The 23,981-nt window shown below is 31.9% G+C and overlaps 1 protein-coding gene across 4 annotated transcripts in view; it reads left to right on the top strand.

Annotated features, from left to right (window-relative positions):
- Positions 1-23,981, top strand: part of PCDH17 (protocadherin 17) — a 98,162-nt gene that overhangs the window by 7,731 nt on the left and 66,450 nt on the right. The window lies entirely within an intron of this gene.

Genomic DNA, 23,981 nt, shown 5'->3' with positions numbered 1-23,981 from the left:
GTGAGTCACACGGTCTAAATTTTAAGGTTAAGATCTGTAGGTTCTTGGTCATAAGAGTATTTTTATTGAAAATGGATGCAAAACAATCGTGTAAGCTGGTTACACATGTAACCACTATGTAGAAACAGTGGTTTGTGAGAAGAGATTTTATATCAGGGTTTCTTCAAGTTTCTCAGATAAAGTCAAGTCAGTCTGTGAAGTGTTTATATAATAGACTAGTGATTAAAATATCCTCAATAATGTGAGTCATAATACAACATTGTTATAATGAAGTATTTCATTCATTTTAAAGCTATAACACTGATTTTGAAAAATAGGAGCACAGATTTTGTGGTAGGTAAGGCAAATAGATTGTTACACAAATTTATAAAAGCACTTTTCATAGGAATAATTTTCATGTGAATTATTTCATATGTTAATATGAGAATCTAAAATCAAGTAGAGATCATCACTAATTGTCACAAGTTACTGCATATTGAAGCTTATCAAGAATTATTTGTTCAGTCTCAGGGTAACTTCTCAACAGGTGTTTTCAATGAAGGCCTGGCTGAGAAGAGGCTAGGGACTTCTTCACTGTTGGGAGAATTTCCAGTTTTGTTTGAACATCTGTGTTTTCAGATTTCTTTGTAGCGCTACTGCAAGTCTTTTCAATATGAACTCATAGAAGAAAATATATTGAGCCAGCAGAATAAGATCTACTAAAATAAATTTTAAAAAAGAATACATTCTCATGTGGTGTTTTATAGTTCAATTTCAAAAGATTCACATTAGGATTGACTTTAGACTTTTTATGCTAGGAGGAGAAAATCCTTTTGATATATGTGCATGGCCTTTTCAATAAAAAAGAATTAAACACATGGTAAATACAGTCAATCCAAATATATAAAAATGAGACTGCAGCATAGAGGACTAAAGTAGCATAGCATAGACAATAAACTCAGTATTTTAGAATGAAAAGGTGAAAGAAAAAGTGTATCTTTACTAGCAACATTATCTGTTGTCTGCCTTTAGTCCCATTTCTCTAACACAAGAGGTTCCTGACTATAGGGACTCTGATGAGCTCCCAAGATCGTGATCTTTAAAACTTCATATTCTAGTATGTTAGTGATTTCAATAACAAACATAAAACGTGTGAAGTATGTCTTTCTTCATATATAATTTTGAGGCTATTTTTCTGCAATGTTGTTCTAAGACGGCAGTTTGATGAGTTACATGCACTCATTTTCATAAACATTATATACATCTCTACTTATAAGGGTAATGATGGGCTAAATGAGAAGGGGATGCCTCTTTCCTATAGCAGACTTCCAAGAGTGTCTTTTCCATTTGTCTTTTTATTTTTTTTAATTTTTGAAAGATGGAAGGATTAGTTCCTACTTTAAGTTAACCTGAGTACATAACCATAAAGCATTTTTTTCTCTTTTACCATATATTAAAAATAGTATAAATAAGGTACAAAAAAGCTTAACTAAAAGATAATCAGCCATCAAGGTGTTTTGAGTTTCTTCGGAGAAGAGTTTAAAATTCAAATTATTATCATCATTTTTAATACATTGTTACTTTTTTCCTTAGTTTTGTGTGCACCCATGAAAATCTTAGCTCCAATGTAAATTTGGGTGCATTTGTTTACTTTGCAATAAATGAAAACACAAAAGTATAATTTCTTTAATTATATGAACTAGAAACCTGAGAATCTTATTTTTATAATTAGTTGCTATATCTACTTATAGGTAAAAACCTCTTCATTCATTAGTTTTTAGGTTTCAACAAAATTTCCAAAATACCAGCCAGGTAAAATACTTCATCTTCTTTTCACTGAGATGATAATTCATCATTCTTTTAAAAATGTAAGAGTAGGAAAATTTTAAATTTTTCTTAGTGTATGAGTGACTTTGTAGTTTACTTAAGTTCTATGACTAAATATTATAATTTCAATAAATATTATCATATCCAAGTTTACATGGAGAATTTTGGAATTTTATTCTTGGCATCTTCATGTTATTTAAGGCTGTGTGTGATCATGAACATCATCAGATTATAGAAAAGTATGTCCTAAAATTCCAGTCTCAATTGCTTGAAATATTTTTTAGTCAAGAAAAAAATTTCTATCTTCTACAACATCGATCACCTGTGACCATATTGTTCAAAACACATGAAAAAAATTTTAAAAATAAAAACAAACATAATTTCCAGAAACTTTTCTTAATAAAGTTGAAATTATATATTAGTCACTTTTTTACAGTGCACATAGATTTATATATGAGGTTAAAATAAATTGGTTACTCTTCAAATAATCTCAAATACCTTTATTAAAGGATTAAGAAATATACATATTTTAAAATAAAAAAACCAAAAATCTCCAGATAAGTATTTAATAATATTTACAAATATAGTATTTATATTTTCTTATGTTTCACTACCACTACCAGGTTTCAAATTTTTTACTGTTAGTGCTGCTTATGTAATACAATGCAATAGAAATATATCTATAAAAGTAAAAGGGGTAAATTAAGAAAATATTTTATGTTAAGATTAATAAAGGGTTATATGCACTTATTGCAGTAAAGATTGGCTCTGCCTATATTTATGAAAATGTGAACCATAAAACTTCTTGGCAAAATTAAAGTATGTGTATTCATGTATATATATATCTATTTCCCATATGATGTATATAAATACTCAAGCACGAGTATTAGCCCATTTTATACTTGTTTAGTCCCAAGGCAGCTCCACTTTTTAAGGATGAACTCAAACCTTCATTTTTTTCTTTGAAAATATGTTAAAACTTGATGATTTCACTGTTTTCAAACTGCACACATTTTCAAGTTCCTTAAAGCAGAGCCAGTTATTCTAGAGCAGAGAAGAAGTTGAGGAACGACAGGCCTTCAGTGGACAATAGGTTGGAGTTTATGTAGATGAAAAGAAAAAAATTTTCATCCAAGTTTCTGATTCTTTTGGGAGGGTGGTGGGATGGCTGGAGGCATTGTTGAGAGTATATGCCTTGATCATGATGATGAAACAACCACAGGGGGAAGATGAAGCCGCTAGAACCGTGCTCATGCCAGTTAGGAAGTAAAACTTAACTCCCTTATGCTGAGAAGCCTTGCAATACACTCAATAGTGGGTAAATTCTTACAAATGCACCTGCTAATTATGATATTAGTCATTGCTCCAGAATGTATTCCCCTCAGTGATACTTCTGTTTAATAAATCCCACAAGGCATTATCTTAAAGTCATATTTTAGTAAAGTCATTAGGGAACGGTTTTTTTTTTTTTTCCTGTACTGAATTCCTTTAACCAATAGGACTATATATTTGTTAGAGAATGGCATAAAGTTCATTCTGCCCATCAATTTGAAGATACTGTGACTTCTGCCACCCACCTACAAAACACTTTTAAAGTTCATCAGACCTACACTAATCTATTGTCGACCTATTTTAGTAAAGGAGACGTTGACAAGAGTTTCCTTCAGCAGCACACGGTATTTTACGGTTAGTCATAGCTTTCACCACCAGTTTTGACAGTGATATATTGCTATCCTTTGGTCTCCTGAAATAAATTATCTATAATAAAGAAGTCCTTAATGACATCAACCTTCTCTGCTGTGACTAAGCAGAAGTTTGCTTGTGCTTCCTTGCTACTGTAGAAGTTAAAGTTCAATGTTTTTTAGGTAAAGCAGAAAAAGAAAAAAAAAAAAGACGAAAATACAGATGCAAAATTGTGGCTGTGTGGGTGGCATCTTTCACTTGTCTGCACAAAGTTCTTCCAGTGATAGACTGTAAAATTGGTTTCAGACAGTGTTTGAGAGAACCTATTGATATACACGTGACACGCTTCTATCCGTTCTGGCCTTAGTGACATTCTGATTACTGGTGTTTGTAGGCCTTGCCCTGGATCTATTGCAGGCAGTTTTATTGTAGTGAAATGGCTCTTACAGTTCATTGAGCATCTAGCATAACTGTGCTGAATATGATTGGCGCGTTTGCATATATTTATTCAAAAAATAAGGCAGTTAAACAGTATAATTATGGGAAAATGAATCATAACAATAAAAGACCATTTAAGTTAACAAGCTTTGTGATCAAAGGATAAATACAGGTTGGATAAATGAGACTTTAGATGTAACTAATCTACATAAATAGACTTTGGTTTGATTAGAGGAATAGAATATATTAAAATAATTTAGTGGTATTAGAAATGCATTTTGTTTTAGTCATTTTGAAGTATTTAAAGACATGTTATTTTCTTTATGTTTCTACTCAATAATATATTCAAGAACCATATTTATATTGGCTGCAAAATGGGCAAGGTACAGATAAGTATAATCATGTGAGCTTGTTTGGCTCTGGAATACACCCTGTCTGAACAATATTTATTATTTTTTAAACTTAAAATGTTTTTGATTGATTTTTAATTAGTGGAACACATTAAAGGGACCATATAAAGGACAATTTCTTGTTTACTCTCTTTATCAGCTAAAAGCAGCCTTTGTAGAATTTGAAAGTGAGAGCATTAAAACTCTATTTCAAGTTTTCAAAGTTATACCTTTGTAATTGTTTTCGTAGATATATATTGTTTTTAAGAGACACTGATTACATGTTTGTAAATTATATTAATACATAATGTAGATAACGACTTTATATTCAGAAAAATTCCAATGCTATTTTGGTGGCATATATATTTTTTTAAATAACAGATTTAACTTACAATGTGACTAAATAATTTCTTTCTAACAAGTATGGTTCTTTAGATATATTTTTTCAGTTTCTTTTGATGAAAACTTTAAAAAATGTAATTTAGGCATAAGTCAATAATTGACATACCTCTACAGTATTTCTGCTTGAATCATTAATAATCACTGCTGAACAGTGATTGGATTACAATTACACCTAGAATTTTTATGCCCTCCAATCCAATAAAACTCAAGTTTAAATATACACATATTTCCTAAAATTCCAGTAGCTTACTTTTATAAAGCAGAAATACAACAGGTATTTTATTATAGGCAGAAATGGTCACAGTGGCTTAAATATCTTTCTTCTTTCTATAATCCAATTTTACACTATCAGTGTCTTAGATAAATTCCTAAATATTTATTCACAGGATGAACACTTGCATCAGTTTTGAAACTTAAAATGATAGTTTTTACCCTCAAGATATATTTCTTTTCAATTCACACACCCCAGTATAAATGCCTTTGCTTAAAGCTGTTTATTATATTTTTCACACAGCATAATTTATGAGAGTAAACTGAGATGGTTTTATGACTGGATATTCAATAGATTCTTTGCTATTTCACCAGAGCAATTCCAATATGCAGAACTTGTATCTATAAAAGAAATTTACCTACGATTACCGTGAGAAGCATTTTGTTATCAGAGTGTAAAGTGGCCAATATGTGCTTTTTTGCCAATATCTCCATTTCAGTAGATGATATGACAATAAGAAATTAGAATGTTTGAGACATAATACACTTAAAATCTCAGCAAAGTTCATTAAGAAAAAAATATTATCATTTAGTATTTTGGGGACAAAAAGGGAGTTAGTTCCAAAAGGGGTTATTTTCCATCTCAAACCTGATAATTGTTTAATGATACATCTCTGTAAAAACATTTGTCACAAAAATTTTCCAGACAACCTTAAAAATAATTTGCTTTGATTTCCAAGGTTCTTTCGGCAAAAAACATAATATTGTCTAAGTAACGGTGAATTCTATTGTGGTGTCTTCTTGGGACACAAAAGTCTTGCTTTCTGTTTGCTTTTGCAGTTTTACATCCATTTTAGAAAGTTTATCCCAAATCAACTTAATGCATTAAGAATGTGAATAAGGGGAGTTATAAGTCATGAAAAATTAAAGAGAAATCAATCATTTATCTTTATTATCATTATCATTAAGATGGAATTAAAGATTACATACAAACTTACCTTCATATAATTTCAAGGCAAGACACTTGATTGCTTTATTTTTATTATCATTTTAAGCTTTATGTGACCTCGTATTACATTAATGAATTTTGTTTTGTTTTGCTTTAAGCCAATGCCTAATCTCTTATTTTAATCTTAGTTGATTAAATCCAAATTTCCTGATTAAGAAAGTTTGGAGGTACACTTGACAATTGAATCTTACTTGGCATTGTATGCCTAGAATATGTTTGCAGTTTTAAAAAACAATGATAATATGTTGGTGCTAATGCATGAAGCTAGGTATAGGATAAGATAGAGGATTATTAAGAGTGTGTGTGTGTGTGTGAAAAATAACAAACATTTTAAAACAACACATAGATTGAAATAAAAAGTCTATAACCTTGCACTTTTAGCATGGGCAGATGCACGGGTAATAGTAATTATTAGCTACATTTCAGTGTAGACCCTGACCTTCTAGGAAACTACTATTTATCTCTAGATGATAATAAGGCAGGAAATAAGTGAACTATCCTAATACACAAATAACACTCAGAGAAATTTCTAAGGGTTATTGGCAAAAGCCTATTCTATAGTGTGGCCCTGATATCAGATGTGCCAATACCAACAAATGAAGCTATAATCCTAAGTGGAGAGAAACTAAAAGAACTAAAAGACAAGGAATACATTAAGGAGAATTTCTTTTTTCTGATTTTGAGCAATAGACTTTCTACGATTTTTTTTTATAATCAAGACAATTACATAGTAATTTGGGTTAGAATGCATGCCCAGTTCCCCATCTCAAAACCCAATTTGTTACCACCTGTGGCTATTTCTATTAAAAAAAAAAAAAGAAACATAATTACTATGAGTCTCAGCAGTCTTAGAGTAAATTTTTGCAATTACAATACCTCCCTCGGGCAGATGTGTGAAAATGGCAGATTAATTCCTGCCAGGATCTTTCTGTTCCTCGTGCATTTTTAGGTTTGGTGTTGCCTGCTTATTAGAGTGGCTCTGTTTACTCTGGTTAAAGGTTATGTCAGTGTTTCCATAGTAAATCTCTAGAAATAAGGATCCACAAGTCAGCAATTAAATTTTGCCTTAGGTGAAAAGTTGACATGTAACGTTTTAGCAAAGGGGTAGATAATATTTTCCATCACGCTCCTCTGTTGCCTGGTTAACTTTGAAGTACATAGTAGTAGGACCATTTGGCAGTGCTGGAGAAAGCAGGACAGACTGGGAGGTAAAAAGAAAAGTACAGTCTTTTGAACTATAAAATAATATTTAATCAGCAGAAGTCAGTGCAAGTATTTTTTCTTCTATGCTTGACCTAAAGCTACTTAATGCATAGGAATTTTAAAGAGCCATAATAAAGATATTGAGACTGGATGACTATCAGGAGATTTAACACTCTACCTATTTCCATTCATTCCTTCTTTGCTTGTGGTATGTAGACTTTGTTCCTGTAAAGATCTAATTGATCTACACACAAAATAATGAATATTATTAAATATCAACAGTTTTAAAACTCTGGATCAATGTTATAACTATTAGCAAAGCTAATTTGTTACAAATCAGCTTAAATAGCTGAATATCAGAGGACAGGGACCATATTCATCTTGCTTGTCTCTGTAGTTTGGAGAACCTAGCATGATTTCTAATACATAGTAAGCACTTAAAAATATGGATTCTTCGTAATCCTATGATCACTGATCAGATATTAACTGGAGTTTAGCTTCAAACCTAGAAATTACAGAGTCCAAAGTCTAAGATATTATTTATGGAAACATGCTGGTAAACAACTTATTTGAAGGTGGCATATTTCAATAATTTTTATTCATAATTGTTACCTTCTTAATAACTACAATGAAAATTGCTATACAATTCTATTGACAGTATTACACGGTCATGGGAAAAAAATGATCAAAGTTCATGATTATGCGCATCAAACTTTTGGTGAATTTGTTTATATATATACACACACATAAATATGTGTATATATTTATATATGTGTATATATATATATATATATATATATATATAGTATATCAAGAGCAAATATTTGTTGGTAAGAGTATATCTTTTGTCTTTTGTCCTATTCTTTGATATGCTTTATAAAGTATTAAAACTACACAATTCAAATGTCATGTCTCTTTGTTAAGGCTTTAAGAATCATACAGCTCTAGTAAATTATAAGAAAATAATGTGATTATTTTATCTATGGGACTTTTTTAACGATATGCAATTACAGATAAACCATAAATAGTAATTTTGGGATTATATTTATTTGTATTTGTTAATATATAATTTCATGATTTAATTACTTTGCCATTGATAATGGGAAAAGAATAACACCATGGGCAATTATCAATGTGTATAATAATAATAATCCAGCCTACAAAATTTTTCTCAAAATTTCAGAATCTATTTCATGTAGGTGGCTTGAAATTTTTATGTATATATTAAGGAAACATAAGCTATGCATTTCTATAAACACTATGTTGCCCATTTCAGTATTGTTATTTAAAATACATCTACAACTTGCAGAGTTGTTCAATCCATACTCATCAATAAATAACAAAATAATTTTAAAAACTCTTAATTGAAATAATTTACTACCTTTAAGCTATTCTAGGACTTAATTACTATTTATCTGAATTTTAAACTTTAGCTGCAAAATCCATATCAAACAATAAGGAGGTTTGATGAAGTTTTCAAGCAGAATGAACTTTCAAACTGTATTAAAAATTTAATTATCTCCACTTGCCAGATAGTTGGGATACAAAGTTAAAGAAAAAATAATAGAAAGGAGCATAGAAATGAAAATTCAAGGAGTTTAGGATTCATTGTCAGTTAACATTCAAAAACAAGAGAAAGATTTTCTGAAAGATTATAGTGTTAAATATTATATAAAATAAACCAACAAATAGCAAGTTCTCAGAGCGGACATTTATCCACAATTATCCAAACATTATAGTTTGAGCCCACCTGTAAATTTACTCTGGAGTATTTGGCATTTTGGTGAAAGAAGGTGTAGCAATAATGGGTGCTGTTCTCTCCAGATGGGATGCCAGGCTCTGTCTTTCCTGTCACTATGAGGAGCCTGAGTACTTGGAGCAGATACTCTCTCAGTAGATCAGAAACTGGGCCTGTCATCGTCCATAATCTGTCTGAATTTTGCTCATTTCTTTGAATGTGCTTTTCTGGAACTATCATACATGCTTTCTTTTAAAGAATACAGCTTAGAAATCTATCAGAAATGTGACTTCTAAACAATGTTGGAAAAAATGTGAATGTCCTACAAATATACCAGGTTTCGTGCACTTCTATTAGTCTTCACATAAAACCATATAATTTGAAAACATATCATTTGTTTAGAAATTTCAAAAAGCTGTTTAGATATTTGAAAATTATCATCCAAATACATAGTTTGAAGCAGAAGAAAAAGAATTATTATTTGTGTCTTATGCTGACTTGTTCTAATTGTTTTCATCTTATTCTTTTCATCTGGTTTCTTTTCTGTAATATCCATTCAGAAAATATATTTTTACAGGGATACCTTAAGAACATTGTACATTTACATCTAATGTAAATATTTTTAAAGAACTCAGATATATACATATCGATGAGACCATGGTGCTGTGTATCACCTCAAGCTGTGTTTAACTATATGTACATTCAGACCTTAGATGCCTATAGTTGATTTGTAGCAGAGCTATGGAGGGGTGGGTTGAATTTGAGATGGGTTGGATTAAATAATATTATGTTTAACATTATTAAAATGCCTTTAATAGAGGAGAAATGTATTAGTTAAAATAAAAAGCTTTTTGGACTTCCTTTCATCTAGATTTTAAGAGATAACGTATTGATTTCTTTTATATAAAAGCAATAGAATAAACCTTTCCATAATTCCTTCCTTTTGTACTTTGGGCAAGAATTTGCTCTACTGAGATACAGTAGAGGTAAAATCCTCCATCTGCCCTTCCTGAAAATAGAACATTTAATTTTTTTTTTTTAAGTAAACTCTATGCCCAATTTGGGGCTTGAACTCACAACCCTGAGATCAAGAGTTTCATGCTCTACCAACTGAGCCAGCCAGGTGCCCCTAGAACATGCAATTTTTTAACCACTTGATAAACCTTCTTGATATATTAAACTTATGCAGGTCAGAGAAATAGACTAACATATCAGTTTATAACATAAGGAAATGAAATTTATAGTTAAACTTATTCAACAAATACCTTCGAAATATTTTCATTACAAATTTCCCAGTGAGCCACAGTGAACTTGGGCTTCATTTTAAGTACTCATCATTTAACTAGAGAAAGTCAGATCTCCAAGGACTCATCTGTTATTTAATGATATTAGAGTTTGGGTTTTGTTTGGTGTAAGTGTAGGATGGTGACGGAAAGGCACTAGGGGTGGGAGAGGAAAGGAGCTCTGATTCAATATCCCCAGGTAATATGATATAAATAATTGGAAAATGGAGATATCATTTCAGTTGGTTAATTGTAATAAACCTATTATCTTGTTAGAGCATTAAGGTAGAATCAACATGTTGGGAAACAGATAAAAGGTGCATGAAAGCATTTAAAATTCAATCATTAGGTTTCATTGCACCCATCTGCTCCCAGGAAATATAATTGGAAATTTGATTCATTGACCTTTAGCTGCCATTTTGGACCACAGTTTCAAAATCTATGTTTTCAAGTTGGACATTTGAAGTTAATATGATAAGAGCCATATTCGGTACATTTTTAACCCAATTATCTTTTTGAACAAAATTTGAAAACATAAAATCAGGCCTAATGGGCTGGTGTGTATTTGACAAAGAGTCAGTGTAGTTATTGAATCCTGGATCTGGTTAAAGCAACTGATGTTCAAATTCATTAAGGTTTCGATTAACTAGAGGGACGGCTGAACTTTTTACTTTTATTTTATGTACGAACTCCTGCCTCTCATTAATTATTCTCCGGGTCCATATTATACTACTTTATACTTACGACATCCAATTACTCTAAAATTATATACCACAGCACAAGAAAAAAAGCAATATTTAGTACTTCAGGGGGTTATCCTGAATTTAAAAAATTTTTGCACCTCCCTCAATCCTACCAACGTAAATATGATGCCACAGAACCTTCCCCAAATATTTCTTATGTCTTCACTCAGAAGAGTGATATATGATAAAATTATATGCCTAACACAAGAAATACATTATGTAAATTGATCATCATTTCTTGTCAGCATTTGTGTAGTGCTCTGCTCACTGAAGTTCATGTAACTTGGAAAAGAGTCATGATTAGACAGGTGTTTCTTCAGCCTGTGAGATCAAATTTCGGAAATATTTATATAGTGATGAGCCAGATGTACACAGCTTAACCTTATAATCCCATTTCACAGCTTTTCCAAATACTTGGAAACTTGTTAAGTAGGAAGCTGATTATTTTGGCAGCCTATCTCCATTAATAGGATTCAGATCTTCCTTGTTTACAAGCCAGTGCTGCTAATATAATCTAGTATATTAAATCAACAGGGAAACTGAAAAAGTAGACTCCATCCAAGGGCTAATTGACAGGGAAGTCTTTTCTAAAGCTTTTTAATGTGTTTTTTATTGACTTCATAATATCAGAACACACATAGCGCAGGTGAATGATGTAACTGTTTGGGATACTATGCTACCATCAGTCTGGAATGAAGTAGTTGTATCTCAGACTCTTCGTGCTTCTATTATAATCTTGATATAAGCCATGTAAGACCATGCATCTGCCCTTTACAAATATTCCTTTCAATATCATCTCAGTTGGAAGGCTTACTGTCATTTGACATGTGAAATTATTTTAAATGCACTCATCTTTTCTTTAATGAATAGAGGCAATACAGAGTAATGTAATAATGTGTCATGATTTTCATTATGCTTATTTATTGGTTCTGCAATAATAGACGGAGAGCTTATTGTTATGCTTTCAGCCTGAGCTATTTATGTACTGTGCTACTAGGTGCACCATTTCATATTGTGATGTTCTGTCCTCTTCGGAAAAAGGGTATCGGGAACCTTATATCAAATTAGACTACAGGAAGAGTTTTATACGTTGTCTTTTTTCTATTAAGTGTATAGCTTTTATAAACTACCTAACTCTGCTTAAATAAACTCATGCTCCTTCAGAGACAGGAAAAACCTATTTTTCAAACCGTATATGACAACCTGATTCTGCTTTAAAAAGAAGGAAGGAGAAAGCAGGCTATCAGAAGAGAGAAAAATTCTTCCGTTTTTTTTCACTTCTTTTTGGGAAAAAATATCTACTTTGTGATTTATATTCATAATACAAAAATGTGTCTAATGTACATATAAACAGGGCTCATAATAGTTTTTTTTTTAAACATAGCATTAATCTATAAAGAAGAGTTTTTCAAGGACAATTGCAAGGTGAATATATGAGATTTTTGGACCCTTGGTTTTTGTGCTCCATGACAGATATTCTAAAGATGAAGCTACTCCACTGAGACTGTGCTTCCAGACCTGTGTAGTTGAGATGCAGGCACTGCTAGTCTATTGCCTTTTGGATTTCAACTACTCTAACATTGAGCTGGGAATTTGTAGTCAGCCTCCAGGGATGAATTGGCTACATTTGACTGCAGGGCAGTTACTTCTTTCCTATTTGATTTTCACCAAGTCAATAGTTTCTCTAGGAGAGATTTTACTCTCGGGAAAACCAGCAACTATTATGAAACTTTTATATGCAAAAAATCCAAGTTTTAAATTAAAATAACTTCAGATTTTTTTTGGTCCAGTATATGCATCTTTGAGTTTCTTTCTTTTTTTGTTTTTTTCCAAAATTAAATGATAATATTTTTATTTACTTATAGTCACTATAGTCATTTATTATATTTATAGTCATTTTGTATTTTAAGAAGGATTTTTACTGCAAAACTGCTGCTAAAAAATCATACTTAAACAGCACCTGGTGTATTGTAAGAACTCATTTCATGTTTGTGGACTGAAAATAGAGAAAGTTGCATTTAAAACGTTATAATTGCTTATAATTTAGTACACAGAGGTAGCTATTGCTAACCTGTTGTTCAGATCCACAATCCCTTCTCTAAATACAAATCCAAAAGACTTGGACCTAAACTGATTTAAGACTATTTTTAACCTTTACTTGTTCCACTTAGTGTTAATATGAACATTTTTTATTGAAGAAATATTAAAATGTTTAAATTTGAGGTTTTGTACCATTCTCTGCTAGGATGGGTAATACATGACATGTACAACAAAACGTCATTCTGAAATATGAAAGAGTTAGGGATTACAAAACATGTCTGAGTGCAAGGGTTTTGAATAAGGGATCATAAACCTGTCTGTCTTCCCATGCCGTTAAGTGCACACGCATGCATGACACATGATGAGACTTTTTACAGGTATATACTAAGCATAATATCTTAAGCTGCTTTTTGCCTAAAATTATATAAATATATCATAGACATCATTCCATGTCAATGATGTAGTTTCATATTATCTTAACAATGCTGGAATTCTGGACCAATTAATGGATAATTCATTTAATCAGTTACTTCCTGATTGACAGTTTGATTCTTTACACTGAGACTCAATTCCCAAGGTTCTTGGTTAAAAAAATATATATATAGCTTTTCAGTCCAGAGCAAGTCGCTTAACTTTTTTTCTGTTTTCTTATTAGGCGTAATAATATTTGCTACTCATAAAGCTGTCGTAAGAATTCAAGACGAAATATGATTATGCATATAAAGGATATAATCAATAGTAAATGTTGAATAAACATTAACACATATGGTTGTTGTTGTTGTTGTTAGCAGCAAATAACATAAAACACTGAAGCAATTAGGGTACTGATATGCAGGCATATTTTCCATAAAAACAATATTTTAGTTGGACCAAATGTTAGCAATTGTATAACAGTACAATTTTATTCCAGAATACTTATGATTATAAAAAAGTAATTTTTGGTAATGCTAATTTATTTTATCACAAATTTCCATTTTGACCTCTCTAAACCAGGATTGGTCACTTTTGCTTTAATGTTAAGTAGACATTTTTAAAAGTGACCGGTTTTTGATAGACTGTCTTTCGAAAAAATAATTTTCAGATATTTTAAACTTCTTGCACTACCAAAGTAAATTCTGAAGTGGAAAGGTGTTATTAAGTCTTCCTTAAGAACTGTGTTTTTATGCAGGGAGACCTTGTGGGAAGAAAAGCTCACACCAGGTAGAAACTGAAGAAAAGTTTCCACAAAAGCACTGTTGTAGGGCAATGAATACCAGAAAGTTAGAGACATATGATAACATCTGATTTCATTTACACTTCTTTTCATGTGAGAAAACTGAAGCACAGAAATTACTCACATATATACAGCTAGCTAGGAATAGAGAATTAATGTCATCTGACTCAGAGTTTAGGGTTTTTGTTCCCCTACCAGTTGAGATATCATGTTTAACATGCATTTCTATTGAGGTATCTATGGAGTGTGAAAATATTGTATAGCATGAATAATTGCTACTATGAGTTACTGCAACTTAGTTCCTAGAATGCAGGTCAATTTGGAAAAGAATTCTTTAAGGCCCCTGTATACTAAGCTTCAGAAATTCTGCTGGGACCTATGTAGATATGACACATTGCCGCAGGGTCTTTCAAACTGACAACCAGCAGTAGCTTCAAGAAGGTCTGTAAGTCGGTCCTATATAGTGAAAATATTTCCAAATTTTAGAGACTCCAGAAGCAGCCCAGGATCATCAGATTTGATCATAGGACTGGCTTTGATTCTTTTATTTGAATCAAAGTTGTCCAGTAGACCTCATTGCTTTTATCTGTGTTTAAAATGATTCAGAGCTGAACAATTACAGGAACAAAGCCATTCAAAGGGGTGTGACCTGATATCAGAACTCAGTAGGGAGCATTGATTAACAAGCATTATTAGAATGAAAGTAATAAAATTGTAAAATACATCAGACAATGATAAATAGACTAGAAAGCAAAGCATGATACACACAAAAGGAAGATGGATCATTATAGTACTTGCAGGTTTTTATTTGAAAGAGCGCAAGATTTTGAGTCAAAAGAAACTTGTTCCTCTTACTTACTCATATTGGGATCTCCAGCGAGCCTTTCATGAATTCCACAGGCCTCAGTTTCTCCATCCATAAAATAGAAATTATAATGGTTCCAGCTGGTGAGGTTGAAAGGAAGGAATAGATTTGGAGAGGTTGAGAAACAATGACAAAAACCTCCCTGTAAAATACATAAGGAAGCACAGGGGGCAAAGGACCAAGAACAGAAGAGTTCTTTTCTCTGGGAAAGAACAGGTTACTTACTCTTATCCTAAGTACACTCTAGAGGAACGTGTAATGCACTTCAGGAAACTTAATGTGTCGAAGTGCATTTTGTTTTCAGGTGTTCCCATGATGGTAGTTTCCACAGTTTTAAGTAGTTTGGAATTGAATATAAACATGCTACAAATCACCTAACACTGAAATCCACTTAAAAAAAATATGAACAGTTTTTCAATCAGGCACCTTCCAAAATGCAAACTCTGTGAGAGAAGTCTGTCCCGTAGAGGATGAAAATGACTTGTGGTTGGTTTTTTTGTTGTTGTTGTTTTTTGTTTGTTTGTTTGTTTGTTTTTTCCTAACTATGACCTAATTAAACAGAGTGTAAATGTGAAAATGCCTCATTAGTATTTTATCTATAGGAGTGAATAGAGTGAAAATTTTCATTATAAGGTTAAGAACTGAGACTTAGTTTTTCTAAGCCAGGAGCCTGCAACTTTTTCTGTTAAGGGTCAGATAGTAAATATTTTAGGGTTTATGGGCCATATGGTCTCTGTCACAACTACTCAACTCTGCCATTGAAGCATGAAAGTGGCCATAGACAACATATAAATGAAAGGGCATGGCTGAATTCCAATAGAACTTGATTTTCGAAAATAGATAGTAGGCCACAGGCCAGGTTTCACCAACTATTTTTATAAGGCATTACTAACTGTTAACATTTCTTAATTTCTTTCCATTTGTGTATTAAAAAAACCTGTACCATGTAAATTATAAATAGTCTGTAACAAGATCAAGGCATTTGTCCATTATTTCAAAATTAGATATGGAAGAATGCAGGCCTATTATCTCATGAAATGACTGTGTAGGTAAGACTGCTGCTTTTACTACAGGAGAAAAAAATCTTAGAATTGAAGTCTCCAAGCAAAGAAAACTGGGGATACTTGAATTAGGTATTAAGTGTCAGTCTGATAAAGAGTAGAGATAGTTCATTTCATTTCATGCTAATGTTTAATTAAAAATCTGTTAACATTAGTAAAGACACTTAGTTTTATTTTAATTTCAGGTATGAATGCCAACCTAAAATAGACTCTTTCCATTGAATCATACATTTTGAGTGTGATACTTATTCCTGTATTTCAGAGGGAAAATGATAAATATTCTAGTAATCTAATATTCATAAATTTGATTAATAATTAATTTTTTTCTTCAAATTTAGGAATGCCTTTACTTTGTAATAGTCATTTCTGAGGACAGGTCTTCCAAATTCCTTGTATATTATCTCCTAAATTTTCATAATTGTATTCTCACATTACTCTTTTGTTTTTCAAACCAGAAATTCAAATACAATGGCTAATTTTTTTGAAAATTTAAATTTGTATATGATTTTTGTTATTTTGGAAAGCATAGTAAATTATCTTTGAAACCCATGCAAAAGACTAGGGGCTTCAAAATTCCCCTGAAGTATTTACTAATTATTGTAAAATACATTGGTTGGTTAGCTGGTTGCCTGCATTATTGCTTCTAAACAGTTAAATATTCTCCATCAAGAGTTGGAGGAAGGAAAAAAATGAGAAAGGCGTTGCATCATTCAATTTCACCTTGAATTCCTTCTATTTTTTTAATCCTATTAGGAACTGGAATACGCCTCTACAGGTGATGATTTGAAAGGCAGATGCAAAATCAGACAGGAACCTGATCTTACTGATAATTTTTTTCATTTACCCAGTGGATTATCTGAATAATAATAATTATATAATAATTGACTTTATCTTATGATTAAAAATTTAATGTTTGGGGGAGCAAGACTGGTGAACTGTGTGTATCAAAATCATTGCATTCATAATGTTTTTAATTTGAGTGTATTTTGAAAAAATAAACTGATGAAATGGATAATAGACATATAGTGCAGTTCACCTTTTAAATTAGTTATTTGTTTTTTGGATAACAGACATACAGTTCAGTTCACCTTTTAAATTAGTTATTTGTTTTTTGGGACTTTTACATAATGATTGACTAAATGCAATACCCTCAATTTCTTTTGTACTTTAAAGGTAAGTGTTCAGAAGTGCTTATTTTGACAATTTATATGACTATCATGATGGTAAGTAATCTTACAGTTAGGCCTCCTGCATGCTTTAGAATATGTGGTAATAAATGGCCATTAGACCTTTTTATATTATTGGCCAAAGGAAAAGAAATCTAGTTATTGGAGTTATATATAATGTTCAGCATATTCAAATAATTTAACATGCAAATATAGAAAGGTAAAAGTGCAGACTTTTTCAATGAGTTGTCTTATTATTAGGGGTGATAGTAGCACTCCTATTTCTTAGTGTGTAAGAGTAATTTTTAAAAGCTCTTCAAGGCAAGCTGCATTAATTTCTCATTAACTTGCTTCTGAAAATATTGGGATGGAGGCTTATCTCTCTCTGTTTCTCAGAGAGGCAGTGCAGCAACTGACCGGTCCTGGCAGTCACGGTCAAGGTTATTGTTCTACAATGAATTGGCTATATGATGGGTAACTTTATGAAAGTTAGTTAGCTATAGTTTCTCTGTTAAAGAAACCACATAGACAGTAACACTGCTGTGTCTTCTAGGACAATTGGGAAGAATGAATAATAAACATCATTAATACTGTTTTATAAATCCTAATACAGGACAGCATACTCCAAGCCTCCTACCCCAGAAAGTGCACCATGACACGTTTTACATAAATTTAGATTCAGTGCAGTATGGTTTCAAAGCAGGTCCATATTAGCTAAATGAATTAGACTGTAAACTGGTTTGAATCTAAATACATCAATTTATAAAAATTTCCTTTTACTTGTTAGCACGTTCTGTAAGCCTAATAAAATAAGATTTTAAGGAAATGTATCTTGCAGAAGACTCGGCATTCATGGGGATAATAAGTAAAATCATGAGTCACCAATTCGTCTCCCTCCCTTTTCTCTCATTCTCTACATATGTCAGAATTCTAGAAGTTCAGACTTCTAAGGAATGTTCATTGGCTGCATATATCTTTGACGGCTTAGTTTGGAGGCCCAATTGCAGAGAATCCAGTTTTAGGTGTTCCCTCCAGTGGGATAATCCTTCCATATTCTTAACAGAGACAGAAAAAGAGCACAATATGAGGAAAGCAGAGGTGAGTCTTCTAAGACAACATATCTGGCTGAGAGATAGCAAAAACCAACCAAACAAACAAATAAAAAACAGAAAGGAATAGAACTCCTCCATCACCACCACCATGACCACTACCACCACTGGAAGAAAAAGAAAAGACTGGGTGTTAGCTGGGGTTGACATGGAGAGGTTGGCTGTACTGAAGAGAACGGGTTAACTGGAGATGTTGAAGTTAGCAACTCGAATTTTGGATTTTTTCCCCCTAAGATATCAACTCATGGCATAATTCTATGCCATTGCCAGTGAGAAAACGCATGTCACATTCAGTGGCACCTTGGTGGCCTATGGCCTCCAAGCTTCAGCAAATATAAAAAAAGAATGTGCACTATTCTCTATTTTGTGTGCTTTTATAGATAACAAATAGCACTCCTCTTACCTGATTATCTCAATTTTCTTCTTTCTTGTCAAAAATGATTTTCTTTAAGATTCATAAATTACGTAATTAAATTCTGGCACACAAGTTATTATTAAAGTTATCAGTGTCGTTTACAAAAGAGTTAACACTTGCAAGAGCTTTTAATATACAGCCACATTACTTCAAAAAAAATCATCTCAGTCATCCTAATTGAGCAGTAGACTTAAAATGCTCGCTTACAGGATGTGGCTGTTCTTGTCCTCTCATTTTTAATTTAAAGTAATGCTAGTTTTTGCTAAATGTGGTAAGAATTTCTCATGTTTTTATTATGCCTTTGGTTGCAAAACACAAATGTCGACCACACTATACTTGTATAAAATGTATTATTTTGAAAATCATTGATAAATACAGTTATTGCCATACCTCATGCACTTTGAAAATTCCAAAGCCATAGGTGCTGTCAGATAACTTTAAAAGTGGTGGCTTAAAATGCTGTTGCCTACTTCAGCAATGTAGAAAGAACCACACCATATATTCTGTTGAAGGCAAAGCTATCAGAAGCAATGTCGGTATGAAAAGGCTTAAAGTGAATTATTCACCTCTTAACTCTCCCTTGTGTTCAGTCTGCTGCAAAGAGAATGCTTGCTATCAATGTGAAAAGCAGTGCCTTTGAATTAAGGGAAAAGTTCAACGTGCTTGGCTTTGTTTTCAACCCAATGGCATCAATATATGCAGTCAACCTTATGTCCCTAATTCAAAAGAATTTTCAAAATTCCACTCCCTTGTGCCTCTGAAGCAGGAAAACACTAATCATCTCAGTACAGCTGAAGCTATAATGATATGATTTAACACCATAACTACACATCCAACCCCAAATTCTCTTGTGAGAAGTTCTCTCTTAATGATGACTTCAAAGAGTTAAGAACATGCTTTCATTTTTCTTTAACAATTCCTATTCTAAATCAATACTTCTAGAATTAAAACTTTCTTCATATTTGTATTGCAACCTTTGGGAGATCCTTCTTGTATTTGACATACTGTCCCTACTTTCTAGTATATTACAAATTTAAAAAGACAGTGTTGACACAAATATGTAAAACTTGTACAAACACAAAGTATAAATTTAATATTATATATATACAGTTATTAAGGCAAATGCTTTTAGAACCTGGTACCAAATGCTGCATCTTTTCTTCTTCAGTGTCTAATCTGCTGTCAGTCCTATTTCATGTATTGTTAATCTCAAATATTGTAGTTTTCACTTTTAGAAGTTCCATTTGGGTCTTTTTTGTATCATCTATTTCTCTCCTTTAGGCCCAAGATGAAGATGATACAAAAGAGGTCCTGAGGGCTCAAAATTTAAGGAGACACACACTCTCAGGTTCAGGCTTTCATGTTCTTGACCATATCTTTTAAATTCTAACAGAATTCTTGTTGGTTAATTCCATCATATTTTTTGTGCCTGGATCTGTTTTTATTGATTTTCTCCTAGTCGTGAATTATATTTTCCTAGTTTATTGCATACCTTGTAATTCCTTATCAGATCTCAGGTATTGTGAATTTTACATTGTTGAAAGCTGGATTTTTTAAATACTGCTTAGGGTCCAAGCTAAATGTATGTTTGTGGAATGAATTTTACCCACTGAGCCTCTGTCTCAAAGGTCTCCTCTTTGATAAAGAAACAGACATAGAAAGGCAAAAGAATATCAAGAATACCAGCAGCTTAGGAACCACTGCTACCTAATGTTTCCACACCAATGATTCTGGAAATGCCAGGGCTGTTTGGTTTGTCAAAAATTGTTTTCTCCATTGGAAATTTCCTGACTGCCCCAATGACTCTGTAATGGGAAATATAAGATAATACTGGCAAATTAGCCCCAAGGTATTGTGTATATATTTATCACATAATGATTGTACTAATCACAGATTGAATTCTAGCATTTACTGAAATAGCATCTATGATGGTGAAAACTAACCATACAATTCATTTTCCTAATGCTCAAATTATTTTTCTGTTTTCCTTTTGCAGGAATACTTTTGGAAAATAATAGTATTCTGATTTTTTTTTGTCTTAGAAATTAATTAGAAATGAGACTCAAAGTGATGAGGTCTTTATTTTTCTCATCCCACAGTTGTCTCATTTTCTAGAAATCCAAATATTGTTTTAAAATTGCTCAGACTTACACCCACTTATCATTATTTCATGATTATTACAGTGCTGCATGTAGGATTTTTTTAAAAAAATGTAAAAGTTATGACAAGAATTGGATTCAATAACTAAGAAATTTTCATGTATTATCTCATATAAAATATAAAACCACACATTTTAAATAGCATATCCTTATTTTACCACCAAAGTTGCAAAATTATTTTGAAGATATTTTGCATACACTTCGGTACATCTGAGATACTAATCATTTCATATTAAATGTCTTTAGAGTCTTTGCAAAGATATTTTATTCACTTCCAAATGTAGAATCAATTTACAAAGCATTTTCTAAATTTAAAAACTCACCGTTTCTGAGAATGGATCCCCACTCTTCACAATGTTGCCATGTTTGTTTCCTGCATTGAAACAAAAAAACTATTCCTTTGTTGGGGTGCTTGGCTGGCTCTCTGTAGAGCATGCAACTCTTGATTTCAGGGTCACAAGTTCAAGTTGCACATTGGGCATGGGGCCTACTTAAAAGAAGGGAAAAAAAAAAAGCTGTTCCTTTGCAATAAATGCAGTCTGAAAACTTCCTTTGAAGTATTTATGTTATGGCTGGGAAAACGGGAACTGCACACATGAAAAACATCTTTGAAATAAATGAAAATTTAGCTAAATAATTCATATTAAGGTGGCCGTCTTATAGAACTGTTGCTTGGGTTTGCTAGTGTGGCTAAATAGATCCTTATATCCTGAATCCATTTGTAGTCTGTCCCAATGAATATGGAATTTCTACATAGGTTTTAAAAGTTGGCTCTATATAATTTTAAAAGACAAAGTTCAGAAACACTATTTATTGGAGATATTTAATAAAAGAGCTTGTATTTTTATAATCTTCTTTGAGATGGAAGTATCTTCAGTATATATGACAGGCAGATATCACTTTAGATTTAATTTGTCATTACCTTTTATTAGCATATTGTAATGAACCTTTTTTGGAGTGTGGAGTTCTATGTTATTTTAATCATGTACGTATAAAAGCTTCATGAAACCACCACCATAATCAGGATACTAAACAGTTCTATCACCCTAAAAAAGTTCTTTATGCTGTAACTATAGTCACCTTTAAACCTGGCATCCACTGATCTTTTCTTTGTCATAATAGTTTTTACTATTTTCTTTTTTGAGAAATTTTATAAATGGAATCATCTGGTATGCGATTTTTTGAAACTGGCTTCTTTCACTCACCAAAATGCTTTTGAGATTCATCCATGTTATTACATCACTGGTTTGTTTTTTTATTGCTAAATAGTTTTCCAGTGCATGCGTGTACCACAGTCTGTTTATCTGTTCACCCATTGAAAGCTATCGGGGCTGACTCCGGTTTTGACAAAGAGAGCTCCTGGAAATATTTATGTACAAATCTTTCATGTGAGCCTTGTTAACATTTCTTTAAGGTAAATACCAAATTGCTGTGTCAGTTTGGGTCTTTTTTTTCCCCTATGGATTATGCTTTTTTGGTATGATGTCTAAGAACTCTGCCAAATGTCAGGTCACAAAGATTTTCTGTTAAGTTTTCTTCTAAAGTTCTGTAGTTTTACATTTACATTAAGACATGTGATCCATCTTAAGCACACACACACACACATACACACACACACACACACACATATTGTATATATATAAATGTGAGGTATAGGTTAAGGTTCATTTCTACTGAATTATCTATTGAATTGCCTTTGCAACTTTGTCAAAAATCAATTGGCCATATTTCTGTGGACTACTTATGAGCAGTCTCTTCTGTTCTATTGATCTGTGTGTCTTTTCTGTCTACAATACTACACTGTCTGGATTAGTGTAGCTTCCTAGTAAGTCTCATAATAGTGTGATTCCTTCAACTTTATTCTTTTTCAAAATTATTTTGCCCATTATAGTCACTTTGCTTCTTGTTATAAATTTTAGAATCTTGTCTATATTGACACATAATCATGCTGTACGTGTCAATGTTATTATGTTATGTGTCTAGATTATTTGAGGAACATTGACATCCTTACCATGTTGAGTCTTCCACTCCATTAACACAATATATCTCTTCATCTTTTTAGGTCTTCTTTGATTTATTTCATCATTTTTTGCCATGCTCAGGGTACAGATTCTGTACTCGTTATTTGAAAATATTCATTCGCTAAGTATTTGATTCTTAGGGAACTATGATAAATGTATTGCTTTTGAAATTTCGGTTTTCTATAGTTCATTGCTAGAATATAGAAATATGATTGATTTTTGTGTAACAACCTTGAATATGGCAACCTTAGCTTATTTATTGGTTCTAAGAAGTTTTGTTGGTGATTTATTTGTTTTGATTCCTTCTTATTTTCTGTCTAAACAGTAATATTATCTGTGAATACAATAACTGAAATTTTTGCCCTTCCTTTTTAATTTATCCTTTATTTCTTTTTCTTGCCTTATTGAACTTGCTGGGTCTTTTAGTACAATGGTAAATAAAAGTGGTGAAAGCAAAGGTGAAAACTTTCAGTCTTTCACTAGTAAGTATGATGTTAGTTATATTTTTTTTTTTTTGTAGATGCTCTTCATACAGTTGAGGAAGTTTCCTTCTATCCTGATTTTGCTGAGAATTTTATCATTAATAGATGTTGAATTTGTCAAATGCTTTATATATTTTAAAAATTTCTATTTTTACCATTTTAATAGTAAAAAAATCTATTTTGATTTCTTTTAGTATCCATTGTCAACTCAACTTTCTTAGGCACTTGTAAGTGGTCATATCAAATTAATCTACTTCCGCAAATAAAGAACTTACCCAATTTCAGCCAACTTGGTTCAGTTTCAGTAGGTGCTTCCTTTTGATCTTCCTCATGGACGTTTATTTTTTAAATCATGGTTTGTTTTCAGGAGTCATAATAAGATGAGCAAATTGTAAAATATATAAATATTATAATACACTTTAAGAATAGTTTATTATTCTGCTGGCAAAAATTCTGATATCAAATATCATTTATAAATTGACTACAATCTGCTGAGTACTTTTGGAGAAATACACAGAGGCAAATAATCAAAGAAACCCTTCATAT

This window comes from Ursus arctos, unplaced genomic scaffold (genome assembly GCF_023065955.2).
Source record: "Ursus arctos isolate Adak ecotype North America unplaced genomic scaffold, UrsArc2.0 scaffold_10, whole genome shotgun sequence".
Classification (NCBI taxonomy): Eukaryota; Metazoa; Chordata; class Mammalia; order Carnivora; family Ursidae; genus Ursus; species Ursus arctos.
Note: the sequence above shows the minus strand (reverse complement) of the source record. Positions and strands in the feature narration are given on the sequence as shown.